The sequence below is a fragment of the Macaca nemestrina genome, chromosome 12 (assembly GCF_043159975.1).
Source record: "Macaca nemestrina isolate mMacNem1 chromosome 12, mMacNem.hap1, whole genome shotgun sequence".
NCBI lineage: Eukaryota > Metazoa > Chordata > Mammalia > Primates > Cercopithecidae > Macaca > Macaca nemestrina.
The window spans coordinates 93,955,163-93,975,582 of NC_092136.1; the positions used below are offsets into that span (position 1 = coordinate 93,955,163).

General features: G+C 40.0%; 1 protein-coding gene and 1 pseudogene across 1 annotated transcript in view; one reads left to right on the top strand and one right to left on the bottom strand.

The window, feature by feature from the left end:
* Positions 1–20,420, top strand: part of LOC105484343 (hephaestin like 1) — a 104,832-nt gene that overhangs the window by 33,782 nt on the left and 50,630 nt on the right. The window contains exon 4 of the mRNA XM_011745864.2: positions 7,801–8,045. The gene's annotated coding sequence lies outside the window, so the exon portion shown is untranslated. The remainder of the gene's footprint in view (positions 1–7,800; positions 8,046–20,420) is intronic.
* LOC105484342 (prohibitin 1-like) lies at positions 18,401–19,347 on the bottom strand (annotated as a pseudogene).

Here is a 20,420-nt window from a genome sequence, read left to right on the forward strand (position 1 = left end):
AGAGGCTGAGTACTGAGGAGAGGAGAAAGTGGCCTGGTGGCGGCCGTTCTTACCTCCCTTTGGCTGCAAGCAAAAAGCAGTCCGCTCTACAGTTCACTGGACCAATTCTCCGTGGAATAGATTTTTGTGGCCACCTGTTAGTATTCGAGCATAACCTTTGGAGTCTCTACCCACCTCCCAAACCCCATCTCAAACAGCTAATCAAAGCCTCCTTTCCAATGACATGCAATGTTTACCTCACAGAAGTTCCAGAGGTTGCAATTTTCTCCACCTTCAATGTCATTTCCAGTGAATTTTATTCACCCTGCAATGCTTCCAGCTCCCCAGTGATGTTCCAGTGCCCTTTAGATCTGAGACCCAACTGCTCTACCCCTTAATCTGGCTCAGCTGAAGACCCCGGGGGATTCTCCAGCCTCCGAGGCCAAGGCCTGCTTCGTTAAAAGAGGCTTTGTTGCTGGTGGGTTTGACCTGGCTTATGGTTTTATTAGGTGGTCTGGGGCAGGCTGGATACCTCAGCTGGTTAGAGAGCGGGAGTGATAATCACTTTTTAGCTTGACTTTTAAACCTGGCTGTGCTCTCTTTAAAGTCTTTTCTTTTTAATTTTGCTATGCTGTACGCTTCAGTTTACAAATTAGAAAATGTCAAGGTGGCTGTAAACCCCATTTGTTAGCAGGTCCCAACAGTTTTTGGGAGGCATACCCAGCAAACTGAAGCCTATAATGTTGTTATAGTAGGTAGCTAGTCAGGCATGAGCAGGGCAGGAGAGGGGTCTGACCAGGAATGTCAGGTAACCATCAGGTGATGGGCAGGCAGGCAGTTAACTGTCTCTCTAAAATAATAATAGGTCACAGTCAGTGCCAGGGAAAGGCAGTCTCCCTATAGATAGAAAAAACCTGAAACTGGTGATCAGCAGCTTCCTGATAAGATCTCAGGAGTTAGGCAAATGGGCTCAAGCAAGTGCATTGAGGGGCAAAATGGCAGAGTTTAACTGACATAAGACCTTCCAGGGACATTCCACCGGTAAGGGAAGAATGCCTCACGTGAGCATGCGTGCAGCTCCGGTAAACACACTGCACATAGTCATCTCCCAAGTGCTGGCAGGCCACTGCACATATGGACAACCCATGCCAAGGGAAGAATCAGGGGAGAAGGGACGCAAGAGCCCGGAAGTATGCCAATGTATAAAACCCCAAGTCAAAAGGTCAAACTGCACACTTGTCTTTCAAGTTGCCCGCTTGGCCCTCTTCCAAGTGTACTTTCCTTCCTTTTGTTCCTACTCTAAAGCTTGCTAATAAACTTTCATTCCAGCTCTAAAACTTGCCCCAGTCTCTCCTTCTACCTTATGCCCCTTAGTTGAATTCTTTCTTCTGAGGAGGCAAGGATTTAGGTTGCTGCAGGCCCGTATGAATTTGCTGCTGATAACAAGGTTCATATGTTGAATTTCTGAGAGATGTTCACTGGATATTTTCTGATGGGCACAAACTGTACCCTGGACCCAGGAATCATTAGATAAATACCTTATGTATTTTGGTTTTAAGGAGGGCCTAGTAAATGAATATAGGTGGCTTATTCCCTAACCGTTGCCACTATGAGAAAACAACTCAGTGTGTGTCCTCCCAGTAGTAAGATATGGTGTCATCCAGGTGTAGAGAGGACCTGAAGACTCTGGAGTACTGTGTGGCCTGGCCATTTGTGTAGGGCAAGAAGAGCAACTATGTGCCTGGAGTGCCCCCAGCCTCATATCCACAGGAGACATCTAGTGTGGATCATGGCATTCTTCTCTCATTGAACTCAACCTTGACTTCTTTTCTAAGCAATTGCCACCAATCAGATTTGGTGCACAAGGTAAAATTTATTGGCTATCCTGGACCTAGAGGGTATTCAAATACGGCAATCTATGCTTTTCAGCAAATAGAGTTTGCAACACTATCCCAGCTTTAGCTTGCCAATATGGGGACAAACTCACACTTGTTTGTTTGTTTTTGAGTGCCAAAGCCATTAAACACCAACTCTGTCAGGGAAGTTGCTGGGGCTTACGAATAAAAAGGATGTTTAAAGAGGTTTTGTCTTCAATGAGCTCGCAAACTGGAGATGTGCATATCTCACTGTAACACACTTTGGTGAGTACCATTATTAGCACATGAACAGAGCACTGTGTATGTAGAGAGGAGGAAAAGAGGAAGAGTGTGAACCTACCTCAAAGGGTGCTTGGCAAGTAGAGAATGAGGAAGACCGTGGAGGCCCAGGAAAAAGAATGCGCAGAAGTCTTAAAATGCTGAAAGGACATGGTGTGTACCAAGAAGAAAGTGTCTGATCTGGCAGAAGCACAGGGACCTGGGAGTTGGGGCAAACAGGGAGGAAATGAGGCTGGAGAGAAAAGCTGTTGCTTCAAAGAGGACTTTTTCTGTTTGATTTGAAACTGTGGATCCTTCTCCCCAGCTTGACTCAGGTGCCCTTTCCTCCATCTGTCTAAGTGATTCTTCCACCTTCTAGGGTTGTTCCCATCTTCTGCTCCATGCAGGGATGGATTCCAGGCTACCTCACATGTTGACCTTTAGCTCCATCATCCTGAAAAGCCTGCAGGGTGGGAAAAGCCACCATTTATTACTAAGACTGCTTAGGAGCTTTGGAGTAGAAGCTGCTTTGGAGTTTGTGCCTGAGTCACGGTATACTAACGTGATCATCTCTTTGAGGAAATGAAGATGAAGCCCTGAAAAGACCTCTTTATCTTTTGGATCTATAGTGTTTTTCCCAACCTTAATGAAGCTAACAAAGATTCATTATTTAATACAAAGGCTATCAGACCTGGTGTAACTCCATCAACAAAGGAATGTGGCTGTAAACCCTATTTGTCAGCAGGTCTGCACCTTGTCAGAAAGAAGGGAGAGCAATGCAGAAAAGATGACATTTAGGTAAAGAAAGATAATAAAACTTCACCAAAGAAAGTCCCAGACTAGACAGGCAAGCAGATGCCACCCTGGGTCACTGGGAGTAGGAGGCCCAGCTGAATCAGATACCAAGGAATAACACCCTCTCCCCAAAATCAGGCATCAAGTTAAACAAAGCCCTTCTGAGCATACAGATGTAATGACTCAGTATTCAGAGGTGGAGGGTAAGGAAGGGGCTTGATCCAGTGAGCAGAAGCAGATGAGAAAGATCATGTGGGCAGGTATGATGAAGAGGAATCAGATATGGGATCCTTACAAAATTGTCTTCCCAAGATACAGATCTGGTCAAATACATCAGTTCAAGAATCTTCAGTAGCTCTTAGTTGAAGATATAATTATATCTAAATGCCTTAGCCCAGCACTCAAATTTCTCCACAGTTTCACTCTTAGCAAATTTTCTGGTCCTATAAAGCTGCCTGTGATTTCCTGAACTGACCTCTAATTCTCTCACCTCAACACCTTTCTCAAGCTATTCCTTCTACTTGAGCAAGGTATTGAGGTGTCTCTCCCTCTGTCCTAAATTCCCATAACATGTTCTGTTCCTACAATTCTTAGCAGTTTCCTTTGTGCAGGTAACGAAGGCTTTGTTCCTCTTGACTACAAACATACTTATTTAGAGATTGTACCTTTTTCATTATTGCACTCAAGACATCTGGCCCAGTACTTTGCATGCTATAAATCCTCAACCTGTACTTGTTGAAAGTCAGCAGAATGGTTTTCAAGCTTAACCAAGACTGAAACAGAGGTGATGCCCATGGGATCTTCTGGGAGAGTTCTTAAAGGAGTCATGCAGGGTGATAGGGGCAGCCAGAGCCTATGACAAAGGTAGGCAGAGCCTTCCCGTTGGTCCCTCTCCAGAGTGGTCATGAAAGTCTCTTTTAAATTTAATTTTATTTATTACTTTTCTTTTATACCACCACTGAAATGCCTGAAGTTCATGGAAGCCCTTAAGGGTTTGTTTCATTAGGGTGACACAGTCATACGTGAGTATAAACTTTATATATTTTGGTCCAGGAAATATGTCCACCTCAGAAGGAGCACTGTCCCTGCGTCTGTCTCTGGACAGAATAGGAATGCAACTGAGGTACAGTTAAAGGCTAAACCCCAAGGGTCTATGAGTTTATAGCTCCACCTGCTGATGTCTGAGGCTGGGGCTTGGGACTAGACAAGGGTGCCTGACCAAGGCATCTGCCTAGGATTCTGACTTGGAGAAGGGAGAGAAGAATCAGAGAGGATCATTGTGCCCTATGCTGAGGGAGGTGAGGGATGGGAAGAGTTGGTGCAGGACACTCTAGAGGAATTTGTGAGGCCTGAGTCATCTCACAACTTTTCAGGCTCCAATGCCATAGAACAGAGCTTCTACAGTCTTCTAGATCCAACTGGTCTACCCACCTTAGAATTACCCTGACACTCACGGTGGACCTGGAATGAACAGAACTGCATGAATTGCTCATTCTGGCCCAGAGTGGGTGGCTTGAACACTCCGTTAGACATTTTTTTTTTTTTTTTTGTATTTTTAGTAGAGACGGGGTTCCACCGTGTTAGCCAGGATGGTCTCGATCTCCTGACCTCGTGATCCACCCGTCTCGGCCTCCCAAAGTGCTGGGATTACAGGCTTGAGCCACCGCGCCTGGCCTCCGTTAGACATTAATTCCTTTGGGAAAGGCTGGGATAAGTTTCCTTTGAAAACAATTGGGAAAGAGAAAAGAAAAACAGAAAAAATATTAGGGGCACAGAAAAGTAGAAAAGAGAAGAGCTTCATGATCCCCAATAGGTGCTTAACACAGTTTTTGAATAAATTATATGAATGATTGAATTCTTGGATCTGAGTGAAAGAATAGAAAGTACAATAAAATAAAAACAGAAAAAAAATGAAAAGAAATAGTCATACGATGATGAAAACAAGTAGGAGTTGATTAGAGGGGAAAAAGTCAATAGCCAAATTTAAGAGATTAGAGGAACAAACAACTCTCAGACAAACTTCCTTCTATGGTTACCTGAAGCTCCAGACTCATGTCTCAGTTCCAAGTACACAAGAAAGAGATGCTTCACAAGTCCCTAAATTTTCTCGGATTTAACCAACCAGACACTCTTTGGCTGTCCCTGAACTAATCATGATGGCCCAGAGTAGGCTGGCTGGGGGATGAATGATATCAATTGGCCTGGATCACAATTCCTGCCCTAACAACAGCTTATTAGAGAAACTTGACATGCTCATGGGATAGCCTGAGGCCCTTGCTCCATCAGTGGGACTGGGGGATGGAGCACCACCCAAAGCACAGAGAACGAGAGCGAGAAAGGTGTGCTCTCCCGCTCTCGGCACACTCCTCACTCCTCAAAGAGTGGAGTGTGGGTGCCGAGTTGCCAAAACTTTAAAATGTCTTCTACATCAACTTTCTTTCTTTCTTTCTTTCTTTTTTTCTTTCTTTCTTTCTTTCTTTCTTTCTTTCTTTCTTTCTTTCTTTCTTTCTTTCTTTCTTTCTTTCTTTCTTTCTTTCTTTCTCTCTTTCTTTCTTTCTTTCTTTCTTTCTCTCTTTCTTTCTCTTTCTTTCTCTTTCTTTCTTCTTTCCTTTCCTTCCTTCCTTCCTTCCTTCCTTCCTTCCTTCCTTCCTTCCTTCCTTCCTTCCTTCCTTCCTTCCTTCCTTCTTTCTTTCTTTCTTTCTTTCTTTCTTTCTTTCTTTCTTTCTTTCTTTCTTTCTTTCTTTCTTTCTTTCTTTCTTTCTCTCTCTCTCTCTCTCTCTCTCTCTCTTTCTTTCTTTCTTTCTTTCTTTCTTTCTTTCTTTCTTTCTTTCTTTCTTTCTTTCTTTCTTCTCTCTCTCTCTTTCTTTCTTTCTTTTGCTTGAGTAACTCTTCTTTGAGACTATACTGAAGCATTACTTCCTTAAGGAAACCTCCCCTGACCTATCTTTGACTCCAGATTAGATGCCCCAGAATGTAATCTGTGTTCTCGTAACTCTCCCTTCCAGAATAGGGGCTCCTTCAAGGCAGGGGCTTTGTCTTTTTTCCTCCATATCCCTAGTACTGAGGTCAGGGCTTGATATAATTAATGTTTGTTGGATAACTGAGAGAGACTAAATGCACAGACACTTGCAGGAGTGTGTCTCAGAGTAAGATGTGGCCTCTTGCCCCCAAAAGGGACACAGCTACATTGGGATGGCTGCACCCAGGAGTGCTGGAGCTTTTGCTCAAGTAGAAGCCAGTATTTACAGAGCTGGAGCTAGGATGGGAGCTCCATGCTAATCACATAGACTGAGAGTGGGGAAGAGGGCTTCCCCTCTCCAGGAGAAGATTGTCTGGCAACTCTCAAGCGGTGCTATTGTTTCACGCTCCCAGACACCAGGGACTGAGTCTCCCCAACATCTAGGTCCTCAGGAGGGCATCTGGTCATCTCAAGTCTTAGAATTCTATTTTTCTCATGTCCACCCCTTTTCTTCTATTGCACCACCCCCTTCTGGTCTCATAACAGTCTCTCTGCCCCTCAACTTTGCTCTGCCTTTTGCTCAACTCCTCTAAAACTTGCACAACACTGCCATAGAATAGTCCTTAAACACATGATTATCATGTCACCCATTTTGTGAAAAACCTCAGTGAGTCTCAGTGCTTCCAAGATAAATTTTAAATTCTCCAACCCGGAATTAAACTTGTCAGTCTATCTCCGGAGCTTACATGCATCCTTATCTCTCATTCCTCACCTCCTAGACCTGTGCATCAGCCTATAACCTGCTCTTCTCATTCCATCTGTACTGCTTCCTTCTCACTGTACATCCATTGTCCCGCTTTGTGTCCTCAGTTTTCCCTTTTGTTACTCAATCCTACTTCTCCTTAATTCTTGCAATTGTCTGACCTCTTGTACCCACAGCAATCTTTTCCTTCTCCAAACCATTTTTTTTTTTTTTTTTTTTTGGAGACAGGATCTTGCTCTGTCATCCAGGCTGGAGTGCAGTGGTGCGATCTTGGCTCACCGCAGCCTTAACTTCCCAGGCTCAAGTGATCCTCCCACCAGGCTCAAGTGATCCTCCCACCTTGGCCTCCCAAAGTGGGATTACAAGCCTGAGCCACTATGCCTGACTTTCTGCTTTTTTTTTTTTAAATGGAGTCTTGCTCTGTCACCCAGGCTGGCATGATCATGGCTCACTGCAGCCTTGACTTCTCAGGCTTGAGTGATCCTCCTGCCTCAACATCTCAGGTAGCTGGGACTACAGTCGGCCCACCACCATGCCCGGCTGTTTTTTTTTTTTTTTGTTTTTTCTTTTTGTTTGTTTGTTTTTGCAGAAACAGGGTCTCACTATGTTGCCCAGGCTGGTCTCAAACTCCTAGGCTCAAGAGATCTGCCTGCCTTGGCCTCCTAGTGTGGGGATTACAGGTGTGGATCACTATGCCTGGCCTCCCTGAACTATTATGTTCCTAGAAATGTTGAGCCTGTATCTGTTGTATCAATCATTCACTTGATGCTTAATCATCTAAGCCCATTATTTGATTACAAACTTTTTACACCATCTAGCCACATGCTGGGAATGCAGTAAATGTGCAATGAGTGTTAGTTAAATGAAAAAGCAAAGGGGAACGCGTTGAGTGGAAAGGGGCAAATGTGTAGTGTGGCTTTAGAGTTCTTTGGATTTGTTTTAGTTTGGTTGTGAATACTACTTGTGCCCTTTGGCGTGCCACTTAATTGCTGAATCTCATTTCCACATTAGTAAATTGAGGATAATCTTCCCAGCCCTACAGAGATTACAGGTTATGGGGAACACCAAATGAGAGGTCATACATGCAATACTTTATAAACTCCTAATGGTAAGCTATTAGGGCTTCTCTTTTCATTTCGATTACAAAATATTTTTCTTCTTACTTTTAGACTTGCAACCTTATTTCTCGAAAGAGGGCCCAACAGGATAGGTGGTATTTACAAAAAGGCTGTTTACAGACACTTCACGGATGGAACCTACTCCATAGAGATCCCCAAACCTCCCTGGCTTGGATTCCTGGGCCCCATCTTGAGGGCTGAAGTGGGTGATGTGATTGTCATTCATTTAAAGAACTTTGCTTCTCGACCTTACTCTCTGCATCCCCATGGCGTTTTCTACAACAAAGATTCGGAAGGTAAATATCAATCCTCTATTATTGGGGTCTTGTCTCTATTTCATAAGTAAGGTAACTGTCAGAGTTAAAAAGATTTTAGGAGCACAATGATTACATGGATATGTTTGTCTCCTCTCTGTCTCCTTCGGCATCCATCTCTGTCTACCTATTCTATCTCACTCCTTTCTTGCTTTGTTTTTTTTTTTTTTTTTTTTTTGTTCTGTTTTCTGTTTTTCAGAGGTAGTCTTACTCTGTTGCCCAGGCTGGAGTGCAGTGGCATGATATCAACTTACTGCAACCTCTGTCTCCCTGGTTCTAGATATTCTCCTGCCTCCGCCTCTGTAGTAGCTGGGATTACAGATGTGTACCACCACGCCCAGCTAATTTTTTTTGTATTTTTAGTAGAGAAAATATGGTTTCACCATGTTGGCCAGGCTGGTCTCGACTTCCTGACCTCAAATGATCCGCCCGCCTCAGCCTCTCAAAGTGCTGGAATTACTGGCATGAGCCACCATGCCTGGCTCCCCTTCATGTTTTTTCTTTCCCTTATTTCCTCCCTCTCTTCTTCCTTGCTCTTCTTTATGTTGACACAAAACTCCTCAGTACCTGCTCCACCATGCCCCAGAAGCACACTAGCTTTCTTCCTTGTCACTTAGTCATGCCTGATTTGCACATTGGATAAAGGGCAACATGCTCCTTTCACCCAGTAGCAGCATTGGCTGTGGGTACGGTTTTATCAACAGAAGCTGATCCCCACTCCTTGCTTCAGGCTGCTATTTTTGGTGCTGCCTTTGTGAAGCAGTCCTGTCTTCCTTCTTGTGTGTACTTTAGGAATTTCATTAGGGCAGATTCTGGATTCCTCCCTAATTGAAAAATATTAAACAACTTTCTTAGACTTTTGAGACACAAGTATTTCTCTAACATCAAAAATAATTTTTGCATCCTGTATTTCATTCTTGCTCATGACCTGGTGGAATGAGTCAAAAGGTGCTGTACCTGCTAGGTGATTGCTTCTGGGAAATGTGCCAGCACAGTGCCATTAACTCTGAGGCAAATCACATTATCATCAAAGGGGAGTTTCTGGGCATTAACAAATATCCCAAGGCAGCCTAACTTGTGTGGCAGCTGCCCCAGCCATGTCTCTGTAAGCAGCCAGAGGGGAGAACTCTGATGGTGAACACACAACTGGGATTGCCCTTTGTTCTGCACTCTTTTCCTCCACCTGGAGTGCAGCCAAGATTTTGTAGTTCTTAATTATTGAGGATGAGCACAAAAATTGTGCCAGGTGAACTTTAAGGTGTAACTGTGAATGCATTTTCTTTAATACAGTTTTTAAATACTTTTATTTTATGTTCAGGGGTATATGTGCAGGTTTGTTACATAGGTAAACTTGTGTCATGGGGATTTGTTGTAAAGATTATGTCATCACCCAGGCATTAAGCCTAGTACCCATCAGTTATTTTTCCTGATCCTCTCCCTCCTCCAACCCTCCACCCTCTGCTAGGCCCCATTGTGTGTTGTTCCCCTTTATGTGTCCATGTGTTCTCATAATTTAGCTCCCGCTTATAAGTGAGAACATGCGATGTTTGATTTTCTCTTCCTGTGTTAGTTTGCTAAGGATAATGGCCTCCAGCTTTATCCAAGTTCCTGCAAAGGACATCATCTCATTCTTTTTTATGGCTGCATAGTATTCCAAGGTGTATATGCATGACATTTTCTTTATCCAGTTTATCACTGATGGGCGTTCAGGTTGACTCCATGTGTCTTATTTATACTGCAGGTAGAAAGTAAAGCTGTACCAAGATAGTTGTTCCTGACTTTTCAAATATGGAGAAAATAGGGGCATCTTTAAGTCTAATTTTTGTCTTCTTTCTTCCATATGTTTCTGGAAAGCATACCTTAATAGAGTTAATGGTGTCCTGAAAAATCATTTAGGCCAGTGATTCTAAAGCTTTATAGGGCCACAAATTCTTTTTTCAAAAAAATTGTGGTAAAACATATGAACATAAAATTTACCATTTTAACCATTTTCAAGTGTTCAATTCACTGGCATTAATTACATCCACAAGGTTGTACAATCATCACCATGATCTATTTCCACAACATTTTCATCATCCCAAATTGAAACTATATAGCCATTAATCAGTACCTCTCCATTCCTTCCTTTTGTTGCCCCACTGGCAACTTCTATTCTAATTTCTATGTCTATGAATTTGCTTATTCTAGGTACCTCATATAGGTGGAATCATACAATATTTGTTCTTTTGTGTCTGGCTTATTTCACTTAGCATAATATTTTCAAGGCTTAGTTATACTGTAGTATGCATCACAATGTAATTCCTTTTAAGGCTGAATAATATTCAATTGCATGTATATACCACACTTTGTTTATCCATTCATCTATTGATGGATGCTTTGGTTGTTTCCACATCATGGCTATTGTGAATAATACTGCTATAAACATTGGTGCACCACAGATCTTTCTGACCATCTGTGAGAGCCATGAGCCCTTGCACCAGAAAAGTATGTATGTGCACAATTTTCTTTTTGAGATGGGGTCTTGCTGTCACTCAGACTGGGGTGCAGTAGTGCAATCATGGTTCATTGTAGCCTTGAACTCCTGGGCTCAAGTGATCCTCCTGCTTCGGCCTCCCAAGTAGCTGGGACCACAGGCACCTGCCACTACACCCAGCTAATTTTTCAAATTTTTTTCGTAGAGATGAGATCTTGCTATGTTGTCCAGGCTGGTCTCAAATTCCTGGCCTCAAGCAAATCTCCTGCCTTGGTCTCTCAAAGTGCAGAGATAACAGTCATGGGCCACTGTGCCCAGCCTGTGGATAAAATTTTGAACCCGCTTTAAAGAGATTCTCAGGGTCCCTGAAAACATTCATAGGTCCTTAAATTAAGAACATTTCAAATGTTGCTTACCCAGGAAACCTTCTTTCTATCCTGTCTGCAGGACTCTCTCATTTCAGAAGTATGTTGGTTTATCTCATAACACTTAATACTGGCCAGGCATGGTGGCTCATGCCTGTAATCCCAGCACTTTGGGAGGCCAAGGTGGGTGGATCACCTGAGGTCAGGCATTTGAGACCAGCCTGGCCAACAGGCGAAACCCAGTCTCTACTAAAAATACAAAAAATTAGCCAGGAGTCGTGGCACATGCCTGTAACCCCAGCTATTTGGGAGGCTGAGGCAGGAGAGTCACTTGAACCTGGGAGATGGAGGTTGCAGTGAGCTGAGATCATGCCATTACACTCCAACCTGGGCAACAGAACAAGACTCCATCTCAAAAAAAACAAAAAACAAAAAACAAAACAAAACCAAAATAAAAGCAAACCCCATTAATACTGGTATAGTAGACATACAAATGGCCAACAGGTATATTTAAAAAATGCTCAACATCACTAATCATTGGGGAAATGCAAATCAGAACTACAATGAGATCTCATCTTACCCCAGCCAAAATGGCTATGATCAAAAAGACAATAAAATGCCCTCCCCCAAAACACAAAACACAAACAACCAGATACTGGCAAAGACACCAAGAAAAGAGAACACTTATACACTGTTGGTGGGAATGTAAATTAGTACAGCCACTATGGAAAACAGTATGGAGATTCTTCAAAAAATGAAAAATAGAACTACCATATGACCCAGCAGTCCCACTACTGGGTATTTATGCAAAGGAAAAGAAATCAGTTTATCAAAAGGGTATCTGCACCCCCATGTTTATTGCAGCACTATTCGCAATGGCAAAGATATGGAATCAAACTAAGTGTCCATCAGTGGATGAATAGATAAAGAAAATGTGGTATATACACACAACAGAACACTATTTGGCCATAAAAAGCATGAAATCATGTCATTTGCAGCAACATGTATGGAACTGGAGGTCATCATGTTAAGTGAAATAAGCTAGGCACAGAAAGACAAATATAGCATGTTCTCACTCATATATGAAAGCTAAAAAAAAGTGGATTTCATGAAGATAGAGAGTAGAGTGATAGATAACAGCAGGTTGGGAAGGGTGTGTGTGGTAGGGGGATGAAGAGAGGTTGGCTAATGGGTACAAACATATTGTTAGATAGAAGGAGTAAGTTCTAATGTTCAATAGCACCATAGGGTGACTATAGTTAACAACAATGTATTGTATATTTCAAAATAGCTAGAAGCGAGGACTTGAGATGTTCCGAACACAAAGAAATGACAAATACTCAAGGTGATGGATACCCTAAATACCCTGACTTGGTCATTTCACCTTCTATGCATGTAACAGAATATCACATGTACCCCATACATGTATACACATATTATATATCAGTTTTTAAGAACTGGTACGGTAAAGGGGACCTTTTCTGTTTGCTTCCTCGTGTGTGTCTGTCTCTAAATTAGATTGTAGGGTTCCCAGGAGCAGGGACCATCTCGGATCTTGCTGGGCATTGCTTCCTAGTACCTGGCCTAGTGCTTGGCATGTGGTAAGTGCTCTCTAAACACTTTTTGTGTGCTTCCCAGATCTAGCCCAAGATCATCAATACTCAGAGGAAATGTGCTTGGACCAAAATCTTACAGTTGATTAGGAGCTGAATTGGGATGGACACAGGCTATTCATTACTATTCTATCTCCCATTCTAGGGCTCTCTCCACTGTTCCACACTGTGCCTTTGCCTGTGCAGGTAGTTAAGCAGCACTGCCCATCCTGTGTGCAAATCTCAGCAGGCCACTGGGAAGTCTTGATTTTCAACCTTCCTGGGTCTACCAGAGGGATTCTTGTGAAAGTTTAGAGCAATGGCCACGTCTTTAGTTATGGGCATGAGGGACCCTTGATTTGCTTCTCCTCACCACCATATATAGTTTTTCAAAAGGTCTGTATTCATTGATAAACCTTTCATTGAGCACCCACCAGGTGCCAGACACTGATTCTGGGTCCTGAGGATAAAAGATGAATGAATCATAGGCTGTAGTAAAAAAAAAAAAAAATCAATGACCATAATTATAAGGAGTTAATTTCAGTGCTCTTAATTCTGCTCCATTGATCTATATACTTATCCTTGGACCATTGCCACAATGTCTTGATTACTGTGAACTTCTAGTTAGTTTTGAAATGGAGTCGCATAAATCCTTCAACTTTGTTATTCTTTTCAAGGCTTTTTGGCTATTTAGGTTCTTTGCCTCCATATATATATTTGATCAGCTTATTAATTTTTACCAAAAAAAAATCAGCTAGGATTTTGGTAGCAGTTGCTTTGCATTAATTTGGTTGATAAATTGTAGGAAAATTTCATCTGCATTTAAAAAACAAATGGTCATCTTGCCAATATTGAGTCTTTCAATCCATGAACATGGAATTTAGGTCTTTAATTTCTCTCAATAATGTTTTAGTTTTTAGTTTACAAGATTTGCATTTATTTTGTTAAATTTATTCCAAAGTATTTTATTTTTTCTGTTGATATTATGAATGGAATAGTTTTCTTAATTTCATTTTTGGATTGTTTGGTGTTAGTGTGTAGAAATAGAATCAATTTTTGTATGTTGAAGTTATATTCTACTTCCTTGCTAAACTTGTTTCTTAGTAGATGTTTAGTAGATTTGCTGGAATTTTCTACATATGGACTTACACCATTGTGAATGAAGAGAGTTTTAATTCTTCCTTACCAATCTGTATACCTTTAATTTTTTTCTTTTGACTTATTACATGGCTATAACCTTTAGGAAAATATTTAATATTAGTAGTGAGACCAGATATTCTTACCTTTTTCCCAATCTTAGGAAGAAAGCATTTTGTCTTCCTCCATAAGCATGAGGCTAGCTGTGCATTTTTTCCAGATAGCTTTTTATCAGAAAGAAAGTTTCTTTCTTTTTTTTAAATTTTGAATTTTTGTGGGAACATAGTAGATGTATATATTTATGGGTTGCATGAGATATTTTGATACAAGCATGCAATGCATAATAATAACATCACAGTACATGGAGTATCCATCACCTCAAGCATTTATCCTTTGTGTTTCAGACAATCCAATTATACTCTCGTTATTCTAAAATGTACAATTAAATTATTTTTGACTATTGTCACCCTGTTGTGCTAGCAAATAATAGGTCTTATTAATTCTTTCTGTTTTTTTATATCCATTAACCATCCCCACTTCCTCCTACCTTTCCACTACCCTTCCTGGCCTCTGGTATCCATCCTTCTATTCTCTATTAGTTCAATTGTTCTAATTTTTAGTTCCCACAAATAAGTGAGAAGATGTGAAGTTTGTCTTTCTGTGCCTAGCTTATTTCACTTAACATAATGACCTCCAGTTCCATCCACATTGTTGCAAATGACAGGATCTCATTTTTTCTTGTGACTGAATAGTACTCCATTGTGTATATGTACCACATCTTCTTTATCCATTCGTCTGCTGATAGACACAGTTGGCTACCAAATCTTGGCTGCTGTGAATAGTGCTGCAATAAACATGGAAGTGCAGATATCTGATTTCCTTTTTGGGGGCTACATTAAAATGGGGTATGTACCCATACCAGTGGGATTGCTGGATTGTATGATAGCTCTATTTTTAGTTGTCTGAGGAAATTTCAAACTGGTCTCCATAGTGGTTGTACTAATTTACATTCCCACCAACAATGTACAAGGATTCCCTTTTCTCCACATCCTCACTAGAATTTTTTATTGCCTGTCTTTCGAATAAAAGTCATTTTAACTGGGTTAGGAGAATATCTCATTGTAGTTTTGATTTACATTTCTCTGATGACCAATAATGTTGGGCACTTTTTCATACACCTGTTTACCATTTGTATGTCTTCTTTTGAGAAATAGCTATTCAGATCTTTTGCCCATTTTTAAACCTGGTAATTAGATTTTTTTCCTATAGAGTTCCTTATATGTTCTGGTTATTAATCCCAGATAGGTAGTTTGCAAATATTTTCTCCCATTTTATGGATTGTCTCTTTACTTTGTTGATTGTTTCCTTTGCTGTGTAGAAGCGTTTTAACGTAATGTGATTCCATTTGTCCACTTTTGCCTTGGTTGCCTGTGCTTATGGGGTATTACTCAAGAAATCTTTGCCAAGACTAATGTCCTGGAGAGTTTCCCCAATATTTTCTTGTTGTAGTTTTATAGTTCAAGGCCTTAAAGTTTTAATCCATTTTGATTTTATTCGATTTTTGTTTGTGATGAGAGATAGGAGTCTAGTTTTATTCTTCTGCATATGGATATCCAGTTTTCCCAGTACCATTTATTAAAGAGATTGTCTTTTCCCCAATGTATGTTCTTGGCACCTTTGTTAAAAATGAGTTCACTGTAGATGTATGGATTTATTTCCAGGTTCTCTATTATGTTCCATTTGTCTATGTGTCTGTTTTTATGCCAGTACCATGCCATTTGGGTTACTATAGCTCTGTAGTATAATTTGAAGTCAGGTAATGTGATTCCTCCAGTTTTGTCCTTTTTGCTTAGGATGGCTTTGGCTATTCTAGTTTTTTTGTGGTTCCATATAAATTTTAGGAATGTTTTTTTCAATTTCTGTGTTGACTGTCCTTGGTATTTTGATAGGGATTGATTTGGACAGTATGAACATTTTAACAATATCGATTCTTCCAATCCATGAACATGAAATGTTTTTCCATTTTTTTGTCCTCTTCAATTTCTTTCATCAGTGTTTTATAGTTTTCATTATAGAGATCCTTCACTGCCTTAGTTAAGTTAATTTCTAGGTATTTAACTTTATTTGTAGCTACTGTAAATGGAATTACTTTCTTGATTTCTTTTTCAGATTATTCACTGTTGTCATATTGAAATGCTACTGATTTTGTATGTTGATTTTGTATCCTGTAACTTAACTAAATTTGTAAGTTATAGTAGTTTTTGGTGAAGTCTTTAGGTTTTTCCAAATATAAGATTATATCATCTTCAAATAAGGATAATTTGACTTTTTCCTGGCCAATCTGGATGTCCTTATTTCTTCCTCTTACTGATTGCTCTAACTAGGACTGGAGGAAATTCTTTTCTATTCCTAGTTTGTTGAGAGTTTTTCACTAAGTAAGTACTGGATTTTGTTTAATACTTTTCTATATCTGTTGAGATGGTCATGTGGCTTTTCTATATCTATTGAGATATATTGATATATTATTACATTAACTAATTTTTGGATGTTAAGCCAACCTGGCAATCGTGAGATCAATCCCATTTGGCCATGGCATACAATGCTTTTTATATGCTGATGAATGTGATTTGCTAATATTTTGTTAAGAATTTTTGTGTCTAAGTCATGAGGGATATTGGTCTGTAGTTTTCTTGCGATGTCTGTATCTGATTTTGTTGTCAAGGCAATACTTGCCTCATAGAATGAATTGGAAAGTCTCCACTCTTCTATTTTCTGAAAGATTTTGTAAAGTATTGGCATGGATTTTTCTTAGTATTTGATAGAATTTTTATATAAAACCATCTAAACCTGAATTTACTTTCAGGGAGGATTTTTAGTTACTAATTCAATTTCTTGTTATACGTATATTCCAATTTTTTATTTTTATATTTTAGTCAGTTTTGGTAACTTGTGTCTTTCTAGAAATTTGTGTGTTTCATCTCAGTTGTCTAATATTTTGGCAGAAAGTTGCCTATATTTCCTTATGATACTTTTAAATTCTGTATGGTCAGTGATATCGCCTCTTTCATTCTTGACTTTGGCAATTAGTGTTCTCTCTCTCTCTTGGCCAGTCTAAATAAAGTTGTCTCAATTTTGTTGATCTTTTCTAAGTACCAACTTTTGGTTTCATCTATTTTGTTTTTCTGTTTTCTTTTTCATTGATTTCTGTTCCAGTCTTTATTTCTTCTTTCTGCTTGCTTTGGATTTGTTTTTCTCTTCCTTTTCTAGTTTCTTAAGATGAAAGCTTAGGTTATTGATTTGAGAGGTTTTTAAATTTCTGAGATAGATGATTTAAAATCTAAATTTACTTTTTAAGCATGGCTTTACCTGTATCTCATACATTTTGATATTTTTGTCTTCATTTTAATTCAGTTCAAAATATTTTACAATTTCCCTTGTGATTTGTTCTTTGACCTATGGGTTACTTAGAAGTGTATCATTTTATTTCCAAATATTTAGATGATTTCAAAGATTTCTTTCTCTCAATATTTAATTTAATTCCCTTGTGATTGAAAAATACGCTTTGTGTGATAGTAATCCTTTTCAATGTATTGAAACTTATTTTATGCCTAGTATATGCTCTACTCTGGAGAACCATCCATGTGCTCTGTAATGAAGGTATATTCTACACTCATTGGGTACAATGTTCCAGAGACATCATTTAGGTATAATTGGTTCATAGTATTGTTCAAGTCTCCTATATCCTTGCTGATTTTCTGGTTAGGTGTTCTATTAGTTATTGAGAGTTGAATATTGAAATCTTCAACAATTATTGTTGAGTTGTCTATTTCTCCTTTTTTTGGGGGGAAAGTCTGAGTGTCTCTTATTAACAGCAGTTTATACAGATCTGTTTTCAAAGTTCAGGCACAGAGCCCTGGAGAAGAGCAGTCTCTGAATAAGGACGCCAGGAACACAGGATGTACACATCTTCAGCAGGCATGTTTAGCCGCAGAAGGATTCAATACTTCAAATTGGAATTCCACTGGATATTTGAGAGGGACCAAAGTTGAGGGTAGAAAGAAGTCTTCAACAGGACTCAGATCTCAGTCTAGGGCTCCTCTTGCACTGTCTAAGTCCATCCAAGGACCCTGGGGGGCAAGAATCAGGCCAATCCATTTCAACAGAAGCAGATTCTTCAATCTGCACTCAGTTAGTTCACACTTGTTTCCACTGGTCCCACAGTTAAAGAGAATTGGCCTTATAGTAAGAGACAGACCACTTTCTCTCTGACCCTCTCCAGCACCTCTCTTCAGCTGCATCTGTGCAGGAACTGCTGGGAAAATTGAGGCCTGCCTTTTCAATTCAGCATGTGCCTTTACCCTCAAATATTCAATCAATGACAGGATGGAGGCTACCTGTGAACTCAGGCTGACAACTGTTCTCCCCAGTCCATCACACACATTGCCCTACCTTAGTTCTGCCAATTGCAGTACCTAGGCTGGAGCTACAGTAGACCTCAGATTGGGACCTAAAGCCAGTCTGCCTAGGCACTCGGGAATTTTTCGTAGCAGGTGTGGATAAAAAAGTAAATGAATGTGATAATGTGAGAAGAGTGAAAGAGCTTCATTTGATAATTAGACATCTGAAGTGATTTTACTTTTATTTTATTCACTTTAAGTCAATCATGAAATTTCACAGTGATTTCTCAGGTAGGAGCAGAAGGAAGACAGTGTCAAGAATCAATGGGTCTGTGGCCCAGTTGGCCTGAGGAGGTGCAGGCAGGGTGGGTCCTCACTGGGGCAGCTGGAGGGGCACAGACCGCCCTGCTAGAAGGTAGATGATGTTATGAGAGCGTGAGAACTGGTATGCAGTGTCATCTGAAGCTTCCAGCTTGTGCAGCTCAATCTGGCCATCACCTGTGGTGGCCAGTGAGTTGGCACTCAGCTCAGCTGCCTTGGAGACTCCCTTGGCAGAGATGATGACCACCTTTTTTTGCTGCTCAGACTTTTCCACCATGAATTTGGCCCTCTCTGATTCCTGCTGAGCCACCAGTTTCACTCCTACCACTTCTGTGAACTCCTTCCCAAAGGTCAGATGTGTTAAGGATACATCATCCAAGATGAACTCAAAGGTGGTTGCTTAGTCTGTAAGGTCATTGCTGACCCGCCTTGGAGACCAGCTCTCTCTGGGTGATCAGTTCTCCAGCATCAAAGTAAGCCATCAATAACATGAGGATCTTTTCACATCATCCAGGATGAGCTTAAAGGTGGCTGCTTGCTCCATAAGGTCGTTGTTAACCTGCCTGGAGACCAGCTCTCTCTGGGTGATCTCCAGTATCAAAGTAAGTAATCAGTAACATGAGGATCTCTTAGTGTTGTACAGCAGCACACGCTCATCATAGTCCTCTCCAATACTGGTGAAGATGTGAGGAAGCTGGCTAGTGACGGGCTGGAAGACAATGTGCACTGTAATCTTGACATTCTGTAAATCTTCACTACCAGTGATGACTGGTGTGTTATGTGAGCAAGAGTAGCAGTCAATGATAATTGGTTTCTGTACCAATAGGATGAGAAAGTGAGTTCCTTTCCCTACTGCAATGTCCTGTACTCCATGGAATCTGCCAAAGATTTAGCTCTGTGCTCAGTATCCACATAATATAAGGCAGAGCTCACCATGCCTCCTGTAACAGCTAAGGCCAGGCTAAACTTGCCAAAGGACTCTAATACTTTGGCAGCCATGTTTCCTTCTGCTGGACTCTTTTACAGCCAGCTTCTATTCCCTGTTCTTTAAATTAAGTCAGTTTTTCCTTCATGTATTTTGATGCATTTTTGTTAGATATGAATACATTTATAACAGTTACATTTTCCTGATATATTGACCCTTTTATCACAACAAAATATCTTTATCTCTAATAATATTTCTTGTCTTAAAATCTATTTTGTCTGTTATTGATATAGCCTCTTACTTTTGCTATTTCAATTATTTTACTTCAACCTATTTGTGTCTTTGAATGTAAGACACAATACAAACAGCATATAGTTGAATCTTGCTTTTTTTCCCCCAGTGTGACAATCTCTGCATTTTGATTATGGTGTTAGACCTTTCACACTTAATGTAATTATTTATTAGTTTGATTTATATTTGTCATTTTGCTAATTATTTTCTATATGTCTTATGTCTTTTTTGTTCCTCTGGTCCTCTTTTACTGCCTTCTTTTGTGTTGAGCAAATATTTCTTAGAATAGTATTTTAATTTCTGTTTATTTTTTAGCCTATATATCATTGAGTCATTTTCTTATTGGTTTGCCTCGGGATTGTAATATGCACCCTAGTTTATCACTTTTACCAACTAAATTCTGGCAAAATGTAGAAGCTTTGCTCCATAAAGTTCCATTCTCTCCCCCTCCTTTGTGCTATTATTGATAGATATCTATCTATCTATCTATCTATCTATCTATCTATCTATCTATCTATCTATCTATCTATAATGCCCTTCTCTAAATAAACCCAGCAATACATTGTTATATACTTGGTGCTTTATATTACTTTATGACTTTTAAAAAATAAAATAAAGGAAAATATATTTATAGAACCTCATATAAAGTCATATATTTCCCATTTCTGGTGCTTTTCATTTCTTCCTGTGATTTCAAGTTACTCTTTGGTGACATTTATTATGAAGGTTGGTCGTCCTTTAGTATTCCTTGTAAGGCAGTTCTGTTAGTAACAAACTCATTCAGTTTTCATTTATCTAGAATGTCTTGCCTTTAGTTTTGAGGGATAGTTTTGCTGGATATAGCATTCTTGGCTAA